This window comes from Canis lupus, chromosome 9 (genome assembly GCF_048164855.1).
Source record: "Canis lupus baileyi chromosome 9, mCanLup2.hap1, whole genome shotgun sequence".
NCBI classification, from domain to species: domain Eukaryota; kingdom Metazoa; phylum Chordata; class Mammalia; order Carnivora; family Canidae; genus Canis; species Canis lupus.
The window spans coordinates 13,839,868-13,862,216 of record NC_132846.1 but is presented as its reverse complement, the minus strand read 5'-3'; the positions used below and the strand labels follow the sequence as shown (position 1 = coordinate 13,862,216).

Sequence of the window (22,349 nt, the reverse complement as noted above, 5' to 3'; positions counted from 1 at the left end):
TTATCAGTTGTATGGTTTATATCTGTTTAATATATACATGTTACAATCCAGGTGTAATCTTAAGAGCAGGAAAAATGAGCCAACTTTTTAGATCTATACAAAGTAAACTATGACAAGAGGATTATTACCCACCTGTCCTTGAACTATTGAGATAATCCTATTAGTCAAACTAATCTTTCTCAATAAATATATAATGATCTCATAATAATTGTCACTTTAACTTGTTTTCTTTAAACTGAAAATGTCAATCCTAATCTGAAAACAAAGCTCCAGAAATGTTTCAGTTGCTCATTTATCAGGAAACATTTTTATTTATCTTTATTGGGATAATCTTTATCAATAAAACTACTGTCTTTATGTGAAATTCATTTAGTCATTTTAAAATTGTGGTATGTTTGAGATGAAGTATATCTGGGAGTTTGATCCAAGACCTTCTGCTGCCATCAATATACCCAAAGGTGAACATTTCTCTGAAGTTCTGGCAAAGCCAAGAAGAATAACATGGCGTTCTGTAGGATTAACAGCAAGGTTATTACTATCGGCCTCACTTTGTGCTTTTTCTATATCTGACCATAAAAACTTCAAGGCAATGTTTGCTCAGCCCTGAAAAAAAAAATCACCTCTCCCTCTGTCTCCATCTCTACCTCTATCTTTTTCTCTTCCTCTTCTCTATCAGAACTTAGAAAAGACTTTGAGATATCATGACCCTGAAATGAAAACTGATGTTAATAATGTCGGTAGTGGGGATCTCTGGGTGGCTCAGAGGTTTAGCGCCTGCCTTCGGCCCAGGGCATGATCCTGGAGTCCGGGGGTCGAATCCCATGTCGGGCAACCTGCATGGAGCCTGCTTCTCCCTCTGCCTGTGTCTCTGCTTCTCTCTCTCTCTCTCTCTCTCCCTCCCTCCCTCTCCCTCTCTGTCTCTCATGAAAAAAATAAATTAAAATCTTTAAAAAAAAATAATGTCGGTAGTGAATTAAGATAGAGGCCAAAATTCATGGACTTCTATTTTCCCTCTGCTTAAATAGCTACTCTTATCTCTTCATATTTGATTATTTGCTTTAGTATTATGATGCTTCAGACTTCTGTGCCTTAGTATTCCCTTCCTTGTTACCTTGATGGACATTATATAGTTCAAAGGGATGCATAATATAAATGGATGGTAGGGACAGGTGAAGATCTAAATTTGCAAATGTTCCAAGCTACACATTTGTTACGAAAAAAAAGTTCAGGATATATAGTATGCCTCTTTAGTTTTTCTTTTAAGGAACAGAATTACAGTTTTTAATTAAATTGCAAAAAAAAGGGGGGGGAGAGGAGGAAGAATCATAGTTATTTTGAGAGAATTCAGCAATGAAATGCAGTGATAAAATAAGAAACAAACAGGTGTCACCCTTCTTTTCTTAGTGTGGGTATTGATTCTACATCCTAAAAATGCCAGGTAACATACAAACGCAGATGCATATTTTCCCTGCATTTTAAAGATAGGAAAATAATAGCATCCATGGATTTCTAGGTATATTCCGGCAAAGATTAGAGAGAAGGAAAATGCATCTAGTGGAGACTATCCATCGCCCACATACTTGGTGCAGTATACCCTACAAATTGGCTATTAGACTTGCCCTCTTTGTATAAAAGCAGCCACAGCTGGAGCAGATCTATAATGTAATAGGGGATGAGGTGTCTTTGGATAAGGGCCAGCATCTTAATTCGTGTTGAAAGAAATATTACCGATAGAAATATTGACTGCTAAATTATTCTGAAGCAAGAACATGTTCTTCTTTTCTCTATCATTCTAGTCTCTGATAAAGCAAGCCTTGATCTCCTGCATTTTTCTCAGATTTTTTCTTTTTTTTTTTTTTTTTTTGGTAGGGAGGTGGCACTTTTTCTACCTTATTACTGCCATGTTTGCACCTTCGTATGCATGTCAAAAGACAAGGAGAGATAGGTACCAAAAGTCCTTAAAGGAGGTGTGTGCTTTTCTGTCATAAAATCGAATTGTATCAAATTTTTAATTCTCAAAATATAACAATTCTCTTTATTAGAGACTGTATTCTGAGTGGACTAATCCCTTTCCACCTACCTTAGGTCCATCCTGGCCTTGCCTCATTTCCTTACATGCAGAATCTGTGAATGCTGTTAGATTTCTCCTTTTTAACCTGAGGCATTCTAGATGACATCTGAAGAATAAAATTCTTTCCATGGAACAACATTCGGCTGACAGATGACCATATGACACCCTTCAAACAGTACAATATGTCACTATCAGAAAACGACTGCTGGAAAGTGTATCTTCAAGGTAATATTTAATGTTCAAGTCAAAACATAATGGAATTATACCAGCACTTAGTATGAACACACATAAAGGGAGGAAACAATAAGCCTCACTCAAAAATTGTGTCTGGTTTACAAAAACGGAAGAAAAGATGTTCTGTTTTATAAATGAGAGATAGCTAATTATGTCTTAGCTCTAAAATGAAATCATAAACATGTATTAAGTGAAACTTTGATTTTTCTAAGATAAATTTAACCTTTTTGCTTCATCTTAATGTCACGCTAAAATATGTTCAATAAAATTAAGATTGTGGCTTCAACCCCAAGCAGTAGCCCTGCTGAACTCACTCAAGCCCTGTAGGATGTGAGAGCTACAAGTGTCCCTTTGTAAATGACATATGAAAGAAAGAACAAAACTATGGTATCCAATTCTTTCACTGTTGAGTTTGAACAAAAAAGTTAACATGAAGTTCATTTTCTAATAATGTACACATTTTGAGAGTTATTAGGAAGGCCAGTGAATTAACCCAATTGCATTCCCATAGCAAGTTCTGCTTTCCCTATGGAAAAGCTGGCTGCAAAGCCATCTTGAGAGAAGTGACTTTGTCATTATTAAAAGTACTCTAAAGGAAACACATATAGTTTCTAAAGTCCAGTACCCACGGTAGAATATTTTTATGACATTTGTTCCAAATGACTAACCTTTTTATATTCCAAATGTATTAATAATGATTGCTCATTTGTTTTAAAGTATGATCATTATTTACCTCCTTACACTGTCTTGCCAAGTATGTGTTATATATTGTACACAATACCAAGACATCTGTCTTTTTAAGGATAGGATACTCACAGCCTCTTTTGCAGGAACTATTTCTTTCATTAACCCTAGGAAGCTTACAAGTCTACAGCATAATCAGAGGTGATGTGCCTCATGAAGAGGAGACAAGGAACAAAGGTTTTATAATAATGATGAAAACAATAATAATTGTATCAGATATAGAGCCCTGACCAGTTGCCAGGCAGGTGCAAAGGGCTTTATTTTTTTTTTAAATTCTTTTTTTTGCAAAGGGCTTTACATGGGTTCAATTATTTAGTTCTCATATCACTCCTATGAAATATACATGATAAAAACCTGTGGTTTTAAAATTCAAGATCTCATTCTCTTACCCATGGCCTTAGACCACAGTCTCCATATCGGATTGTCTGGGTTTAAATTTCAGCTCTACTATTTGCTATCTCTATGAATTTGAATAAGCTACTTAACTTTTCTAAGCTTTAGTTTCCCAATCTGTAAAGAAGAGTACAACTGTTTTTTTCTAAAACATCACTCAGCTCTGTCTCCACTGCAATCTCATGATCATCTTCTAGTTGAAGCCTCATCATCTTTGCCTGAAACTATCCCAACCACTGCTGGTTGTTCCCCCTTCCCACATGTTCTTTTTCCTCCCCCCATTCACCTCCCATGAAGATCCCAATTATATTCAGAGAGTTCAAGGTTAAGTCCAAACTCTACGCCCTGGCATTTGGTTTCAACTTTACATTCTGTCTAGACTCCTCTCCTGATCGTCTTTTACCCACCATGCTGAAGTCACTACGTGAACTGAAGAAGGGAGACCTTTTATTAATATCTATCAAGTTTAACTCTGGACTGGCACAAAATAAACAATCAATAAGTCCTTTTGGAATCAAAATGAATAGAATGCCAATACTAACTTTATATAAACCCCATTCTGTTTTCCCCACAGAACCCCTTCCTACATCTTTGCAAAGCTCTGAACACCTGGACATGCCATTCTTATCATCTGGAAGGTCTTCCTATCCTTCTGACTTGGTAGAACCACACTCACCCACCAAGTCCTGCTCAAGGATCACACAACCTGTGGTACCTTCTCTAATTCTCAATGAAGAATTCAAGACTTTTCCCTCAGGGCTTCCTTCACCTTTTGAGTCTTTCATACCTCTAGGTCTGCTCCTCAAAAATTTTATCACAATTACTTATTTTTCTATCTATCTCCTTAGCCTGACTTGGAGAAATCCATGAGAACAAGGACCATAACTGTTTCTTGGTATTTGTATCTAATTGCAAACCCCAGTATTCAATAATTACATAAATACGTATGTGTTGAATTAGTATGTAGATTAGTGACAAACCAACCATCATTTTGATGAGAGGCCCTTGTGATAGGGGACCCACCACAACACCAGCCCTTTACTCTGGGGACTTTGGGAGACCACCTTTCCATAGCTCTCCCCTTCTTCTCCTGCAGTGCCTGTAGAACTTAGGGACAAATGCTGGCAGCCCCTAGACCATTAACCTCCTGCATCTGGATGCCTGAGCTGAGGAAAGACAGGCACCTTCTTTGATGGCCTTCTGGAATACATCTAATATCCCAGGAGAATCTCCATTTTTAGTTATAACCTGACCATTACCGGCCATGTAAGCCAGAAAAAAAGGATCATCAAATGCTGTGGCTGGGGATAGCAGCACAGAAATTCTTCTCAGTTAAGTTCCAGGCTTCTGAATTTTGCCAGTGTGTAGAGTAGAACTGGAGGAGGGGATATCTTTTTCTTCAGTCAGGTCAACTACTACCCTAAGCACCCAGACCCAAATATTCAGGCTGCCTTCATGGAAGCTTAGCTAGCCATTCTCTTTGAGGACAGGATGTTCCAGGCCATACAATCCTGAGGTAGCTAAAAAGGATCACTACTCATCTAATGTTGGATAGACCAACCTCTGAGTAGGAAAGGTGCATAAATATGTATGAGCCTCTGAGTTGTAGCAAACTAAAGATTATAAAGCCAAGGTCTCTCTTTTGGCTTGCTAGGCATGTCATTTGAGGTCCTGGTTCCATGTTGCTTTCTTTATCTCGACATAAATGCTCCAATGCTAAGATCAAAGGACCTAAATCATGGGGACCAAATCAAGCCTAACTGCATACACTAGATCAACAGGCATACCACAGACATGTGGTGTCTCAAGACTCAAGAGTGACAAAATACATTTAAGAATGATGGCATGTGGGTGGCTCAGTCAGTTAAGCACCTGACTCTTGATTTTGGCTCGGGTCATGACCTCAGGGTCATGGGATCAAGCTCTGTGCCATGCCCCACATTGGGCTCTGCACTTAGCAGAGTCTGCTTGTCCCTCTCTCTCTCTGCTCTTGCCCCAACTTTCACCCTCTCTCTCTCTCTCAAATAAATAAAATCTTAAAAAAGAATAATCTAAAGTGCTATAAGTGCTAAAAGTGCATATTTTCTTCACTAAAACATCTAATTGCAAAAGAAAAATTAGAATATAGTTATTTATACATAGCATGTCAGGATGCTCTCCAGATTCCTATTAATGTCAATCACTATTGTATATCACCTGCAAAATCTGTGAACTTCTCTAATGCGTCTAAAACTTAGTATGGTTTATAACTGCAAAGTTATAATAATAAAATAGAAGCACAGCAATTTAACAAAAGTCCCCAAAACTACTGATAAATAGGTTATCTATATAAAGACAAATAAAAAAGAACAACATAAATCATTCTTTTCTCCCATACCTATCCAGTTATCTATCAGGAATTGATGGTTTTAATGAAGGTAGAAGGTTACATAAACAAATGGCTGAAATTGAAAGTAAAGATATAAATTGGCCCCCAATGCCTAACTCTTGCCCATTGGTTATTCCCAATAAGTTGAGATAGCAGGAGGTAAAAACTACCCTTTTCTCTTTTTAAGAAGGATTCTGGAGAATGCAAAAGATGAAAAGGTGACTTGTTTATGCTGAGTCACTTAGCTTGCTCTTGGGGTAATTATGATGAGATTTAAAAAAAGTACTTACTGAAAGGCAAAAACTAATGTTTTCTGGACTTGAGTCTTTTCACGCAAAAGAGGAGAAAGCCATATACTGTCACTATTAGATTTGTTAACCATTTTTCTATGACAACAATTCCCATGCACTAATTTAAATCATTGTCCTAAATCATTTGATACTAATTTTCCTTGAGCACTATTATACTGGTCAAAAAAAATCATAATTATATATGTGCTCATATATGCCCACAGACTGATCTCTGTGTATATGTTCTTCACCATCACCACATTCCTCCAAAGATGGCCATTTGGAAATGACTCATGGGTGCTTAAAACCTATCACTCAAAGAGCCCAGGTTGGTCCTCTAAATTAGATATCATAAGGTGAACATCACTGCTTTTGACAGCTGTCTTAGCAGAGACCCAGACATATAGTCGTGCCTCTGCTTGCTCATGCCATGGTAGCTGTGTCAATTTGGACGCTGACTGCTGGCATAACCCGAGCAGATGCAGAACCCATATGTGCAACTCCAGATAAAATTTCCAAAGCACTGGCATCTGGAAGTCAGCTTTTCTTTCCTGGCCCCACAGCTGAATGTTCTGCTAGACCTGATTGTTTCTCTGCTGGGGGTCAGTCTGCTACCACCCTGTTGTGTTCACTGGCACTTCCTAGACTTTAGTGTGTTTGAAAACAATAAGCTAGATAATCACCTCACACTGCAGCACCCTGGGAATTTACCTATTTTGTCAGCTTTTATATGTAAGGCTTATCAAGGGACATCTGAAAAATATTGGTGCTATTTCCTTATTTTTAAAAGTAAAAAACAAACAAACAAACAAACAAACAACCTCCAAAGATCAGAAACAGAGGGTGCAGAGTCTAAAACGGGTATAGGAAACCTTGTATTTCTGTACATCAGGTTTCCAACAGGGAAAATTAGCATGAGAAGAAAATGTACTATGGCAGATACATTCATGTCAGTGTTTCTCTGATTCTGTGGCAGCTTCCCCACAGCACTAGAACAGCTGTGTGGTACAGGTATCTACCCTGAAAAAAAGCAAAGGAGGGTCTTTATCTACACATCACTTCTCTTCACTTGCTCCTTTGCAAATGAGCCACTGGATGAATGTTTCCTTCCAGGTGGGAGTAACAAAATGAGAAAAAGAGATGCTTCCCAAGTGTGAATCATCACAGATTAAAAATTCTAAAGCCTTCCTCCAGGGAGAAAGAATAGCTTGATAATAAATTGACAATGACGTGTCCTCCTGCTCATCTGTGCCAGCTTTCCCAAAGCAAAGACCCTCCCTTTCTCTGCAGACCAAACCTGCTCCTTCTTCAAGGGATGAACAGAGTCTCCATCCTGATCCCCTAGTGTGTGGTCCATGCCTCGGCGAGGAAGAACAGAAAAATGAGCATTGTTTGACTGTTACGAACTTCGTCAATTAAAAATCTGGGTGATAGATGCAAATGTGCTACATATACTGATATTTCTGAAACATAAAATTAAGATTTAAATAAATATTGTACAATGATATTGCTTTTTAAATGTACATAGAGACTAAAATAATGCTGGCTGCTGACTTCAGATTCAAATGATTTAATCTCAGACTAAGTTAAAATCTTAAAACCTGTATATTTTGTAAAAATTGAATTAAAATACATAATTACAATGCACACCACAAGGTTTTGTTTCTTTTATATCCTAAGGTGAATGCTTTCATTTAATAATGACACTAAACCACTTTTATCAATGCCTATATATTGGTTAAAAGGAACCTGTGCTACCAAGCATGTCACATGAAATAACTTATATTTGGTGTTTTATTTATTTATTTTTTTTATATATTTGGTGTTTTAAACTTAGTTTATAAGGCACAAAAACTCTCCATCATGCCTATTTTACACACACAAACAGTACACAATGAAGGCAAACACAGCCAAGCACTCCCTCAGTGATAACATGTGGATCTCAAAGTTTATTTATTATTTTTTTAATACTCTGCAGAACAGCTGGCATTTTTTATTCCCAATATTGTCTTCTGGCAGAATGATTCATGTAAATAAAGTAGCAGATTATAACATGCTGGGAAAAGAAACATTTAGAAGGTTAAGTTTTTCCGGTTCTGAAAAACTCAAAAGTAAAAATCACCCCTGGGTATTTGAGAAATGTAGAAGAGCTGACCGGCCCTTTAGGAAGTTTGAATACCTCTATTCCTCTGTTTAGTATTCTTCCTAAGTGCAATCATGCAGAGCCTTTAGAAGGAATTGTCCTCTCTTTCAAAGGGGTTTGACTTGGGCACAGTTAATCATCACTGTGATAAAGCAATTAAAGGTATTCATAATTAGGACTAAACCAAATGTAAGTAATCAGAAAATTGAGGGGAAAATGACATTATGATGAGACTGTGTTTTCTTTAATGACCTCTTGGCTGAGAAGGACAATCTCACATTGGTGCTCAGGGACGTGGGTGCATAATGCATTAACCCTACTAAGAGCCCAGCATGTAAATGTCTTCTTCAAGTGACAGCAATACACCTTAGGATCATTTAGTATCACTGGCTTCTTAATAACACTGCCCCAAACATAAGAAGCAATTAATTATCAATGGGCTAGAAGGTACATACATTGTTTATACAAATTCCAGTCAGTCTACAAACATATTGAGCACCTACTGAGTGCACAATACAGTATTAGATGAACAAGACATGATTCCCATTTACAAGCTGCTTACCATCTAGTAGGAGATACAAGACACATATACCAACATTTTAGAATGTTTTTCCAAAAATCCACATGGGTACACTCGTGTTTATCTAAATGGAGAATTTTTAAGTATATGAATGATAGCTGGCCCCGAAAATGGTATTCCTTTTCCTAAGTTTTAATTGTAAATGCAGTCTTGGGAATTTCAGATCCTGTTTCCAGACCTGTACCCGTTATTCCAGCTTAGAAAACAGAAATGTATTATTAATTCTTTGTGAGAAGAAATAACACCTAAATATTCTCCATAGAGGTACTTGCTGTGTCTTACATACAGCAAGCTGTCTATGAATACTTGCTCAATATGAATATATCAAGGGTCTGTATTTTTCCTGATTTGGACGACACTTAAGAGGCTAGTTATATATGTTTTCCAAGTGTTCTATGTATTCTGTGTTTTAAAAAATGCACTGCGATCTTAGTGGCAAAACCTGTCCCCTCATCCCCATCTCCCAATCATAATTCAGAACAATCTCCAAGGATCAAGGAAGTACAGTCTAATAATTCGGATATTGATCAAATTAAATAATATCATCTCCCTTTAGATGAATGCTATGAGTTAATGATCTTAAGGTGAAGACAGATGTCAGAGGCAAAACCAAGATTTTTTTTTTTAACTAAATGGATTTTAAACAGTTATTTTCAACGGATGTGACTAAGGGAGAAAATGCAGCATGTAGAAACCAGAAGTGTTCTCCCTCCCACTTCTATTTTCATGTTAAGCATGGCACTCTTTGGGGAGAAATAACTTCGTGCTTTTTAAAGTTTCTGAAGTTTTTCTGAAAATCAGGCTAAACTCTTCCAACATAGTTGCATGAGATTCTATTAGACACAGCTTTGTTGATGTGGCCTGAAATGATTCAGCCCGTCTTTTAGCCTCTGCAGGCTGTCCCAAGTCTCCATTTCTGTTAATGACCTATTGCTTCTGTCTGATTCAATACAGCCCACTGGCTATGGAAATGGCAAGTCTCAGCAGGAGACAACAAAATGGTCAGCAAACAGGGCTGAGCCATGTCATTTTCCTCAAATACTTTCCCAGGAATGAAATGACAAGCTTTAAAATGTTGTCTTCTGCTCAGGGCAAATATTTCTTTATTAAACAAAAGTACATGTCCTCTAGTTTCCATTCAAACCAGAGCTTAAAGTATGTCACTTGAAAAACTTCAACAGTAAAATGATTTAATACCTAATATTCCCCTTATAATTCCTGACTCTCTCTCTCTCTCTCTCTCTCTCTCTCTCTCTCTCTCGTCTGCTTCAGGGTTCCAGTACCAGCTGTGCCCATCACTAAAAGCTGTGGGTCCTTACCAAGTCACTTTACCACTCTGAACTTCAGTTTCTTCACCCTTAAATGGGAATGATAACAGTACCTCATCAAAAGATGGGCCAGGGACCAACTGGCTCAGGGAGTGTCTTGCAACATGGTAAGTATCAATAAATGTGTGCTAATACATACTATTATTCCCCCAAGCTTTGCATAGTTCTCTATTGAAAATCTGCATCCATCCAAATTACTTTGTGCTTGGGTCCAATTTTAACCATTCAATTTTAGGGAATCCACAAGTTACTCTGCTTTCCAATGTTCTTAATACAACGAGTCTTTTCCAAACAAAGTTTCCATTCTTACTTAAATGAAACCCTTCAGATACTCTACATTGAAGACACTGTAACAGCAGCAACAGAGGCATCCCACTAATTTCAGTGTAGGACACATCCTGAGAAGGGATTGTTTTCTTTCAGACTTAAATATTTCCGCAGTATAAACTACTTAACTATATCATAGCTTTCAAGTAAAGCCAGGTTAAATAATTATCAATTAGTTACCAGTCTGTCACATATTGTTTAGTAACCTTCCAGTACTGTGAATTGTTTGATAACAATCCAATTCCTTCTAAAAAATTAGTAATAATACAGCTTAGCCATGAATCCACTGAAACTCATCATGCAGCCAAGATAACTAGTCCCAACTCAAAGGGGCAGGCCTGGGTACTTTATATTTAGAAAGACCCAACAATGTCTTCCAGAAGATTAAATGCTGTCTAAATTCTGGATTGGGCTTTTACATTCAGTCCACCTAAATGTGATCTCAAGAGAGGATACAGTTGATCTTACTATGCATTATTAAATAGTTACTGAGTTTTATCTCCTATGTGACTACAATTCTAAAAGCATAATTTAAAATGTCATTGAACTATCCTTATGGATTAAAGATGCAATTAAAATAGTCATTGATATTATCATTTGCCTTTGTATTTATGTAGAACTCATAGACTTCCCACTTAGAAAAAAAGAAATTTCTGTTTCTTTAGGTCAATTCTACCCTGGTCTAATCTCCACACCAGACTAAATTTACTAAAACACTGTATCACCCTAAAATGAAGTAGGAGAGTGGATTATTGCAGAGGGCATTTTTCTGGTGGCCTAAAGGGTCACCTGCATTTTTTATATCTTTAGAAATAAGGGAAACAGCTGCTCTGACCTGACAATTCCTGTAGCAGTTATCTGGCCTCATGGGAATTTGACTAGGCTCTTCTGTGTGGGTAATCCAACCATACACATTTTATTCATCCAGGGATAATAAATATTTATAATAATTTCACTAATTCACCCAAATGCTTCCCCCACCCTTCCCCGACAGAGGCAAAAGAACGCCGTATGGCTTTTTCCTCTTAGGCAGGGTTCTATTCTGATGTCACAAAATCACACAGTCTCATGGATTCCTTACCTTATAATCCTCAATCATCAGATTCTGAATTGGCAAGTGTCTGGGAATTAACATTCACAAGACACTAGCAGACCTAATAAAAACAGCAGGAGTCTTGGTGACCTGGAGCATCTGACCCAGCTCCTGGGCCGGCCCGCAGGTGTGCGCCTGCCTGCAGGAGAGAGAGAACAGAGCCCAGCAGTAATCCCTGCATTCTCTAGCAGGACCCCTATGGTATCTTCCTATTCCTGGTACCTATAGATTTTGCTTACTGCAGTCTTTTAATAGATACAGTATTACTCGAGACTGGCTCAGAAAAAGAAAACCACTTGCCAACGTGTATCAGCCACAATGTGCTGTGTAATTTCCCTCTTGAAATCAGCTGTTCCTTCTACAACTGTTTTCAAAGGATGAGGATCACAATTTCATCTCGGCTGATTTACAGATAATCGAATGTACAAAGGGAAACAGAACATCTGATAGTGGGAATTATTTGGTTTTTATTTACTTCATTTTTTGAGGCTGTATTTTTTGACTTTTCAACATTTCTTCCTTTGTTTTTTGTTTTTGTTTTTTTTTTTACTCTGCAATTAACAGGAGGTATTTGACCACATACACGTGCACACACAAAGAGGGACAACTACTTATGGAAGATTCTTCTGTAATAGTCTTTCGGTCTTCAAAAAGCTACTGAAGTAGACTACAGATGTGACATTATTGTATAATAATGTTCAATTATGTGTTCAATTTAGCTCTTATTGTATTTAGAGATTTTTTTAATATCTTAAACTAATTTTGATTCAATTCTTCTGAGCCAGACTTTCCCCAAGTGTTTTTGCAGAATCCCAGTGTTCCAAGATGCTCACAAGTGTCTGCAAATCAGCTTAGTTTAGGAAATGAAGCACATCACCCCCACCACTCCCATCTCACCCCCGTAAATCTTTCCTCAAACCCAAAAGCTCACAGAATCCAAAAGGCTTGTGAGATTCTGGATATTCAGATGAGAAAGCAACCTTGGCCATATTGACTGTGTTTTGGTTCCATGGGAAATGATAATCAGCTGGTGTCTCTCTATTCTGTTATTCATAGCTGATGCTGGTAGCAAGAATATAATGTTTACTACCGCCAGGGACTATTCTAAAGCCTGAAAGAACACTGTAATATGGCCCTGATTTGCAGATATCTACATGCATCAGGAAATTATTCATATTCATATTTGACACATAACCCTAAGATTTGCTTAGACCTCTGTCCACTTTGAAAATTGAAAGTATAATTATCCTTCTGTTCCAGTGTAATCTCCAAATAACACGGCAACCCGTAGCGCCTTGGAAAGAATGGAAGATATGCCTCCATACCTTGGAAGCAATCTTTCTATCAGCAGGCTCTACACAAAAACTGCCCAACCACAATATTGCTCTTCTCCTTCCTCCCAGACCTCTACGATATGGGACCACGTGAGAGAACATCTATGTCTTAGTGAGGCCAAGACCCTCAAAAAAAAAACCCTCAAAAAAAAAAAGGGCAGCCTGGGTGGCTTCAGCCCAGGGCGTGGTCCTGGAGACTTGGGATCAAGTCCCACATCGGGCTCCCTGCATGGAGCCTGTTTCTCCCTCTGCCTGTGTCTCTGCCTCTCTTTCTCTCGGTGTCTCTCATGAATAAATAAAATCTTAAAAAAAAAAAAAACCTCCCACAGACATGAACACCAGACTTAAGAAAAGGGTATGGGTAGTTGGGTGAAGGGGGCGAAATGTTTTACTATAGTAAAATATGTTTTACTATACTTCTGTAGTCCCAGAAGTGCTCATTGACCAGCCCCAAGCTAGGGAATGAGATTCCCACCTATTGCTCCAGGGTGCAGCTCTATCCCATGGGGCCAACTTTTGTTGAACACTCACTAATGCACCAGACACTGTGTGTAGTATCTCATCTCATTCTTACAGCGGTGTAGGAGGTAAAGAATCACTACTATATCGATTTGGTGTTGAGAAAACTGAGGCTTCGGGAGTATAAAAAAATTGTCCATATCTACATAATAAAGATCAGGGATTCAAAACCAGGTATAACTGATTCCAAAGCCTCTAATCTGAGCTGCACTGAACTGTGTTAGTCTGTTCTGTTCTCAGTCTTCCCAACTCTTACTGGCAATGCTGAGAGACAAAACCGTGGCCCATCTTTGTACGTCATTATTTTCTCCACTCTCTGATGCAAATAAGGCAACTCAGTAAATATTTGCTGAATTGAAGCCTAGTATTTTTAGATTTAGTGTCTCATTCTCCTGGATCCTGGCTATCTCAGATAATCTGGGGGCTAGAAAGCCCTCACTATTAGCACTAGTTCTAGCCACATGGCCAAAACCTCCAGCTTTCCTCCACAATAATGGTTACCTCAAACCCTTCCCCTTCCCTCTTGCACTCCTCTCATACTACTTGTCTGGGAACGATGTCATATTCTGCAAATCAAAGTTACTAACGGATGTGAAAATCCAAAGGGATATGTATGTACCTGCCACTCAGATACACATACCATCATGAAAATCCTTTCAGGAAGTTCTCTCTCCTGCTCTAGATGTGGAAAGGTGTCCTCTCTGGCATTACAGAGGACAGATTTTGGGCAACATGCGTGAAAAGAACCCTATGTGCCCTTCAATGTCTCCTTGACATAATTTGTAGCAATGGATGATGACTGCCTTTACCTTCTAGTTCTTCTGGACTTCTGACTGGCTGTTTATTCCCATTTTTCTAAACAAGGAGACTGTACAGTATGATGAGAAGAATAATGGCATATCCCATTTTGGTCCAAAGGAAATGCTGATTCTGGAGTTGTTTTATAAACTCTACTTTTTCTAGATGCTTGGGGTTGCTAAACAGATTGTTCTGGTAACTCCTTTGGTTGCTCTGAGAACAATTTTTTCACTCTCAAGGTGAAAATATATTCTTAACGCCAAATTTAAACTTTTTATTTTGAACCAGTTAGTATATACTACCAAATATAGATATCATTTATATAAACAGATAATTGATGCTGTGTCCAATGAAAATATTTATCTTGCTTTTAGCCTGTTTAGCTCCTGTATTCTGATTCTGGTAATGATACCAATAAGCATCAACATTTTTCCTCAGAACCTGGGGCATTATTCTGGACTACCCAACATATAGATAAATAAATACTAGCAGACACTTAAATACATTCTATGTATCAGTTTTGGGACTAAGCACTTTAAACTATACTATCTCATTCAATCCTCACAACATGCCTGTCAGGAAAAATTTTACTACTATTTTCTCTATTTTAAAGATGAGGAAATGGAAGCTTAGAGAAGGCAAGAGACCATTCTAGGTCTACACAGTTACTAAGTTGGCAAATTAGGATGTGAACTCAAGTTAGCTGGATGCCAAAATAGAAGAATAGAAGAATCTGCAATAGAAGAATCTGTCCTACTCTGCTCTGCATCTAGGGGATGTAGATATAAACTGTCCTGGGAACATAGAGGTGAGGTGAAGGAAGCCCTAGCTCTGGGGTTAACTGTAATTTTGCTAAGAACCTTTTCTTTTTGCTCATTCATTTATTCACCAGGTATTTCTTGAGCATCTATTATATGAAGGACTGGAGTGTTAGACTTGGAATATTCTAGTATAAGCAGTTTTTCTGGCCCTCCTCTGAAAAATACAGGAAGCTTCTACTGTGTTTAGTGGGATTTGACCTTTTCACAGAAAAGTTGTATGACTTATTTTTCCAAAGTGTGGCAAATCAATAGCCCTAATGTTTCCTACATTTATATACATATATATATATATATATATATATATATATATATATATATATACGATGAAGTAAAGGAGCAATGATTTTTTAAAGGACAGGTTTTACACTTTCACAACCATAAAATATTTTCTTATGCTCAGTCACAAATATGATTTTTTATGATTTGTTCATTTTTAATAATAAATTACCTTTTCCTGTAAAATGCAATGCTAAGGCAATACAGTATTGTGAAATAATAGTTTGGCCATCAACCTCTGTGTGCTTCAGTTTTTCAATTTTGAGGATAGAGATATTGATAAAACACACATTCTTTGGTTAATGTGAAGACCAGTGAGCTAATCCTTGGCAAACCACACTGAAATTCTCCAATGAAACCGATTTCCTAAGGATAAAACATTAATCTAGATAGAAAATACAGGCAAGGGTCAGAGCGATGGCTGCTTCATCACAGCCCAGCAACTTTGATGACACACACATTGCAGGTAGGAGACGCAGCGGACTCTTCTAATACACAGTTGCCAAATAAGATAAAGGACAGACACATCTCTTTTATAAACCCTTTTTCAAAAGTTATGATTCCATTCATAGATGTATTTCCATTTAAACTCAGGTCAGTTTCTAATAGAAGTTGTGAATTAACTTCCAACATTAAAAACATTTTTCTATCAATGCTGATATACTTTTTGAGGTAAGGAAGTGAGACAGGTGAACAATAGAGTGAAGAAATTTCTACTTCTCTTTCTTTTCTTTTTAAATAAAAACACTGTAAACCTTACTTCCAATTGTTTTACAGCTCAATTGATAAGGTGTGTTCCTTTTTTTTTGTTCAAGAAAATTTAAAAGCAACTAATTTAAATATGCAAAATTATCTTGAGTTGTTCATACAAGTGAACTTAAAAGCCGTGCAACACAGGAAAATTAAGTAATTATGCCTCCAAGTTATTTACTGCAATTAAGCTCATTTATCATATGCAAATTAGTGCAAACTGGTCTCATTAGTTACTAAATTACTCAATATGAGCTGAACAATGTAGCACTCCAGTTTGTAATGAAAAATCCCTGTAGAGGCAAGCAGTATCAATTAAGCTAATTTGCATATGCAAATATATTCACTAACTTTCTCTTTTTCTATATTTAGTTTTACATTTTCTTACCATTCTGGATCATAGGGAGACTATAGGGTCGCTCACCTTTTTGTCCTTCCTCTATCACAGCTAAAGAATACCTCTATTATTTGAAGTTACTACATTTTATTTTAGCACTGATATCCAGCAGGATGCCACTTTGCCAGCAAGGGCCACCAGGAGTACGAATATGTAACTTTCTAGAGCTACTCATTTCTTTTATAAGTTCCAATGAACTAATAAATAAGGGTGAAATTCCAATTCATCAATAAAATAGACAAGAAACTTGAATGTCGCCACTCTCTTTCAGAGAAGTCTTTTAAAAACACTGCCATCAGATATAAAATGGATGTTGTCTTGGCTAGGCAGCACTTTAAATAAAATAATTTGGATCTCATGCTAGTCGGCTTTGGAGCTGTTTCAGGTATTATTCACTTTGCTTTGTCCAGATGTTTGAATTGTACTCATCAATCTTTCATTTTTCTCTTGCCGATTCAAGGAGATGCTGATAACAATCAATATACTTGGCATTATCTCTAACCTCAACATGGTTCTAAGTAGCTTCCTCTGTCTATAAAGCTCATCTACTTCCTCTAAAGAATCTTTTTCTTAGTCTTCTACGATTGAATGGGTCTCAGACACTGGAGCAGGACTATGACTAGAAATACTGAAAAATAAATATAAAATGTCACAAGATAGTATTTGTTTTTCTTATTACATCAACTACAAGTTTTAAATATTTCTGGTAGGGAACTCATACGTCTTTCTCTAACAATAATTCTACAGGACCAAAATACTATGCAAACAAACTAGTCAGGGTTCCAGGACATATCTCTAACCAATCTGCAAAATGTGGTTAATAATGGAAACAGAATTTGCACAGTAAATCTTCTGATTTTTTCTTAAGATTTTATTTACTTATTCATGAGAGACAGAGACAGAGAGAGACACACACACACACACACACACACAGAGAGAGAGAGAGAGAGAGAGAGAGAGAGAGGCAGAGACACAGGCAGAGGGAGAAACAGGCTCCATGCAGGGAGCCCAATGTGGGACTCGATCCCAGGACTCCAGGATCACACCCAGAGCCAAAGGCAGGCATTCAACTGCTGAGCCACCCAGATGTCCATGATTTTTTTCCAAATCTGATCCCAAACAGCTTTCTTTAAAATGTAGGTCCTTCTTTTACTTGAGATAGGACTTTACTCTGTATTCTATGGTTGAAGTGTTGAAGGAAAGAAAAGCCTCAGGATGAAAATCTGACATTTCATTGAGAAATGGTGTCATCCACCTCACCCACACAATTTTTTTTTTAAGATTTTATTTATTTATTCATGAGAGACACACAGAGAGAGGCAGAGACACAGGCAGAAGGAGAAGCAGGCCCCATGCAGGGAGCCTGACGTAGGACTCGATCCTAGGACTCCAGGATCACACCCTGGGCGGAAGGCAGGTGCTAAACCGCTGAGCCACCCAGGGATCCCAGTACCTAAACAAATCTGACTGCCTTGCCTATCAAACAGGAAAATAGCTACATCTGAGTTCCCTTCTTCCCCACCATTTTAGGTAGATACATACTTAATAATTAAACTGATATAAGGTAATGGTCCTATCTATGTCTTTTCCAAGATGGTTGTTCTACCAATAGATGAGCCTTGGCAAAAACATCTCCCTAGTGTTGCTGGGGGAAGATAGGCAGTCACAGAACCATTGTGCCCAGCCTTTTCTGATCAACTCCAAGTCAACCAAACTCAAGTATTATAATCCTACAATGTTTTTGATGGTTCTCCTTTGCTCACCCTCAAAGGGTCTGCCCACCGGATTCTTCTGCAGTTTGAGGTTTAAATGTTTTAAGAGCAATGCAAAATTTCTTAATGCCCAGAAATAATCCAAGGACAATGACACAGAGGAAGGTTCATGCAATTCAGCCAAGTACAAAATGACATGTGGATACCATGTTTCTGTCATTATCTCCCTTTTGGGTATTTCTTAACAAATATTCTTTTTATTCTCCCCAGACAACTTACACAATAAAACATGTGGGTGCTTATTATGATTATATTCATCTAGATCATAAAATGTCATTTATTTTAATATCAACATTTATGGATAAAGACCATCCTTCAATCACTTTATAAGCATGTAAGAGTTTTGAGTACTGATATGTATTACACAATGCCAGTAATATAACATATCCATATTGGGAGTTCACCATAATTCTCTGACAATGATTACAAACATAAACCTTAAAAATCTTCCATATACCAGGTCTGATTTTATCATTTTGTTTTAACACCTGTGAGGTGAGTAAAGCAGCATTGCTAGGGAGTATGCAAAAACAATACTGCAATTTTATGTAACAATTATGTAAGCATTATTTACAGAAAGAAGAAAAAACCTAAAACCTTCTGCTAAGGGCATGCAAATAATTAAAGCACTCCATTCATAAATCTGCACCTAAGGGAAAGTCATTCTACTAGTTAATTTTATGAGTTACGAAGATGATATTTGTTTCTATTTTGTGTTTCATTAACTTTGATAAGCAAAATATGAATATTTGATCTGGTCTCTAAGTTGGGAGAGTAAAAGTAACTATCACTCGTATTTTTTGGTATTAAGGACATCATGACATGGGAACAATGCCCTAAGAGAGCTTTCAAAGCAGGAGCCAAATTAACGGTTAGTCATATATTCTACATTCAGGAAAGACCCCACACAATGACCTGAAGTTCCTGGATTTTTTTCTTGGCTTGTTACAAAAAGCACAATTTTTAATCTTGACCCCTTGCCCATCTGCTCCTCATCTGATTAATAGAAGTCGAAGAATAATAAAGTGAACTGAAATGCCGTGACTCAATCTCAATGCATGTACCTCACCAGCAGTTGAAAGGCTGGTATCACTTGAACCCTCAACTCTCCTGCAGAAGATACCTCTGGCTTGAAATTCATGCCTGAAACAGCTACAAGTTCACTGGGACTACAGTACTCATCAAGGTCATTACAGGAGCTTCCATGGGAATGATGTGACTGACTGGTAGCCCCAGAGCTGCACAGGGCACAGCCCAGCCAATGACCTTGCCTATAGACACAGTATTAGACCATTAAATTGGAAAATTATTTTGAAATAGTTGAATTTATATTGATAGAATCACCATTAAGTTAAATGTTCCCCATCTTAGCCGAAAAGAAGTCAAATTTTAAAGGATAAGCCAAACTTTTTATATACTCCTTAGAGAATACATGGCTAATAAGATATATATAGCAGAAACACATATTGTAGTCCCCAGAATGGATGAAGCAGAAATTAAGGAGTCTATCTTCATCCTACTCCCTGAACTCTCTACACCAAGGGGTCCTTCGCCCACTCTCCTATGAAACATCACTGGAGACACAGGGAGGGAAGCAGAGCATTTGGTTCAGGCAACTCACAAGCAGTTTTTGAGCCCCATCATGGTATTCAGAACTGACCTCTACCTTATCTTCCAAGTTCTACTGTTCCCATGCCTACCTTGTTGATGACACAGGTTTTTATCAGATATTTGCAAGTAAAGGAAGGGGAGGAGGGTGGGAAGAAAGAATTGGTCCCTGTCCTCATGACCAGATTCCACTTTGATCCTTATGAAGGAAAATATGGAAACCATCCTATGCTTGCGGACCACTGAGATTGCTGAATGTGCAATTGCTGAATATTGCAGCAAGGGTCTATGGCTTGGCTCAAGAGTCCCCTGAAAACTAAGAGAGCTCAGAGAAGGCTCTTCTTGTTACTACCACTTTCTAACCCCTTCCTGCCCACAATTCCAATATTTCATTTAGAGGAATATACACAGCTCTTCCCATGTTATAACTACAGGTATTAGAATCAAGTGATAAATTCTTTCTACAACAATTTCAAAATTACCTAGTACAACCATACTTGAAGGTCTGATTTTCTTGAATGCATCCCTACCAAGATACCTATACTTCCCTTTAGAGACAAATGCTTTGAACATACTCTGAATGTGAACAGCTCTATTTAGTTTTCTTGAATGAAGATGATATTTTTTTTTATCTCTTTCTCTCCTTCGCACTCTGAAGCTGCATAGGATGTATCTAATCCCTTTTTCACATGATGTCTTTAAATATAGAAAAAAGACATTAACATCCCTTTCAAATCATGTTTTCCAAACTAAACTTTACCAAAACTTCCGTCGTCTCCTCACATAACATGATTTCTAGTTCCCACACCAGTCTGGTTATTCTATTCTGAATGATATCCAGTTGTCCGTGTTTCTCTTAAAGTGTGTTGGGTTAAGTTGGGTATGACCAGTTTCAGGAATGGAAGAGCTCAGCAGCCTCATTCTAGATCCCCCATTCTCTCAATGATGCCAACTGCTGGACTGACATTTGGAATAGCATATACTCTATTTATATTAAGCTTATGTTCAAGTCAAACTCCTAAGTTTTATGTTTTAAATTAGTTTTAAATTCTTGCAGCTCCTTAGTCACCCTTCCTTGAGAACTCTGGACTCAAATTTCAGAATGAATTGACAGGATAATAATCTGAGGCTACTGCGTGGACCATTTCTTTCACTGAATAAGTAAGTCTTATGCACTGACTGCTTCAGAATATAAACAGGAGTCATCCTGAATCACATCAGAATCTGTCAATATATACGGTATGGCTCATACAAAACTTATAAAGGAGATTCTGAACAGAGTGTGTACAGGAAAAAAAAGGAAATACAAATTTGAGGATCTAGGAAGAAATATTTTTGTATCTCTGAAACTAATCTACTGCAAAATCTACTGTAACTCAAAATGTTGTGCACATGATAGAATAGCAAATCCCAAGGTGTACCTCAATAAACATCAGTTAAATAGGAACTTAACAGATATTAGTGAACAAAAATAAACCAAGGAAGGCTTTTCAGGGCCCTAAATTTGTAAATGTGAATTGTGACATCTCAGACCTAATGAAACATCAAAATTATCTCAAAAGGCTGTTAGAAATCATAAATTTCTGGACCTTACCACCCTGAAGATTCTGATTTAGTAAGAATGAGTCCTCAAACAAGTGTTTCAGAAGATTCTGACGCTGCCAGCCAATGAGCCACCTCAGAGAATCACTGGGATTTGACCACAGAGAATTTGATGCTAACAGTTTTTCAGGGTATACGTTGTCAGAAATAATATGCTAGATCCACTGACAAGCATAACCAACTTTTCCAAATAAGCTGCCTAACTATCCCAAACATATGTTTCTCTAATTCCCTATTTAAAATAAAACTAAAATACTAAAATAAACTAAAACTATGACATAGTTAAAAAATAAAAACATGCGAGCTGTGGCCATGTCAACATTCATCCTGGAAGCAGAAACGATGCAGAACAATTATCCCTAGATATGTTGAAGTCATAGTAAAGTCTTAAGGGAAAATTGTTTTGAGTAAGCGAGATGCAAAGTTTGGGATGAATCTTACCTAGGACTAAATGACTGCAGTTCCAATCTAGTAACCCTCGCATTTACTTGTCATGGAATTCATTGGCAAAATCAATTATTATTATTTGTCTTAAAAATATACTTTACCTAAAAATATACTTTAAATTTTCATTCTGAGAAAGCTTGTAATTTGGAGAGGCAAATGTTAAGATTGAAAGCGCTTATGAATACAAACTCAAGCAAAGAACAACTGAAATTTGGCAACACATAAAAATGTCACATTACTGTCACAACAAAATTTTGCTCTTCCAAAAACAATATATAGCTCCAAAGACACACACATATATCCACTTACAAATGCAGCACACACACAATCATTCTGGGAACAGCCAGCTACTATACATTGCACATCAACTGAATAGTGCAATTTATCTCAATTATTACAGCACAAACAATACTTGCCCTCCCTTTCTCATTAATATTCTCTCAAGGGATGGCTT

The 22,349-nt window shown here is 37.4% G+C and overlaps 1 protein-coding gene and 1 long non-coding RNA gene across 7 annotated transcripts in view; both read right to left on the bottom strand.

Moving 5' to 3' along the window:
* NPAS3 (neuronal PAS domain protein 3) overlaps nucleotides 1–22,349 on the bottom strand; it is an 839,616-nt gene that overhangs the window by 414,313 nt on the left and 402,954 nt on the right. The window lies entirely within an intron of this gene.
* LOC140639800 (uncharacterized) lies at nucleotides 307–20,968 on the bottom strand. The gene is made up of 3 exons (XR_012036430.1): nucleotides 19,860–20,968; nucleotides 2,081–2,237; nucleotides 307–509 (listed from the first exon to the last, which is right to left on the bottom strand). It is a non-coding gene; the product is annotated as an uncharacterized lncRNA (long non-coding RNA).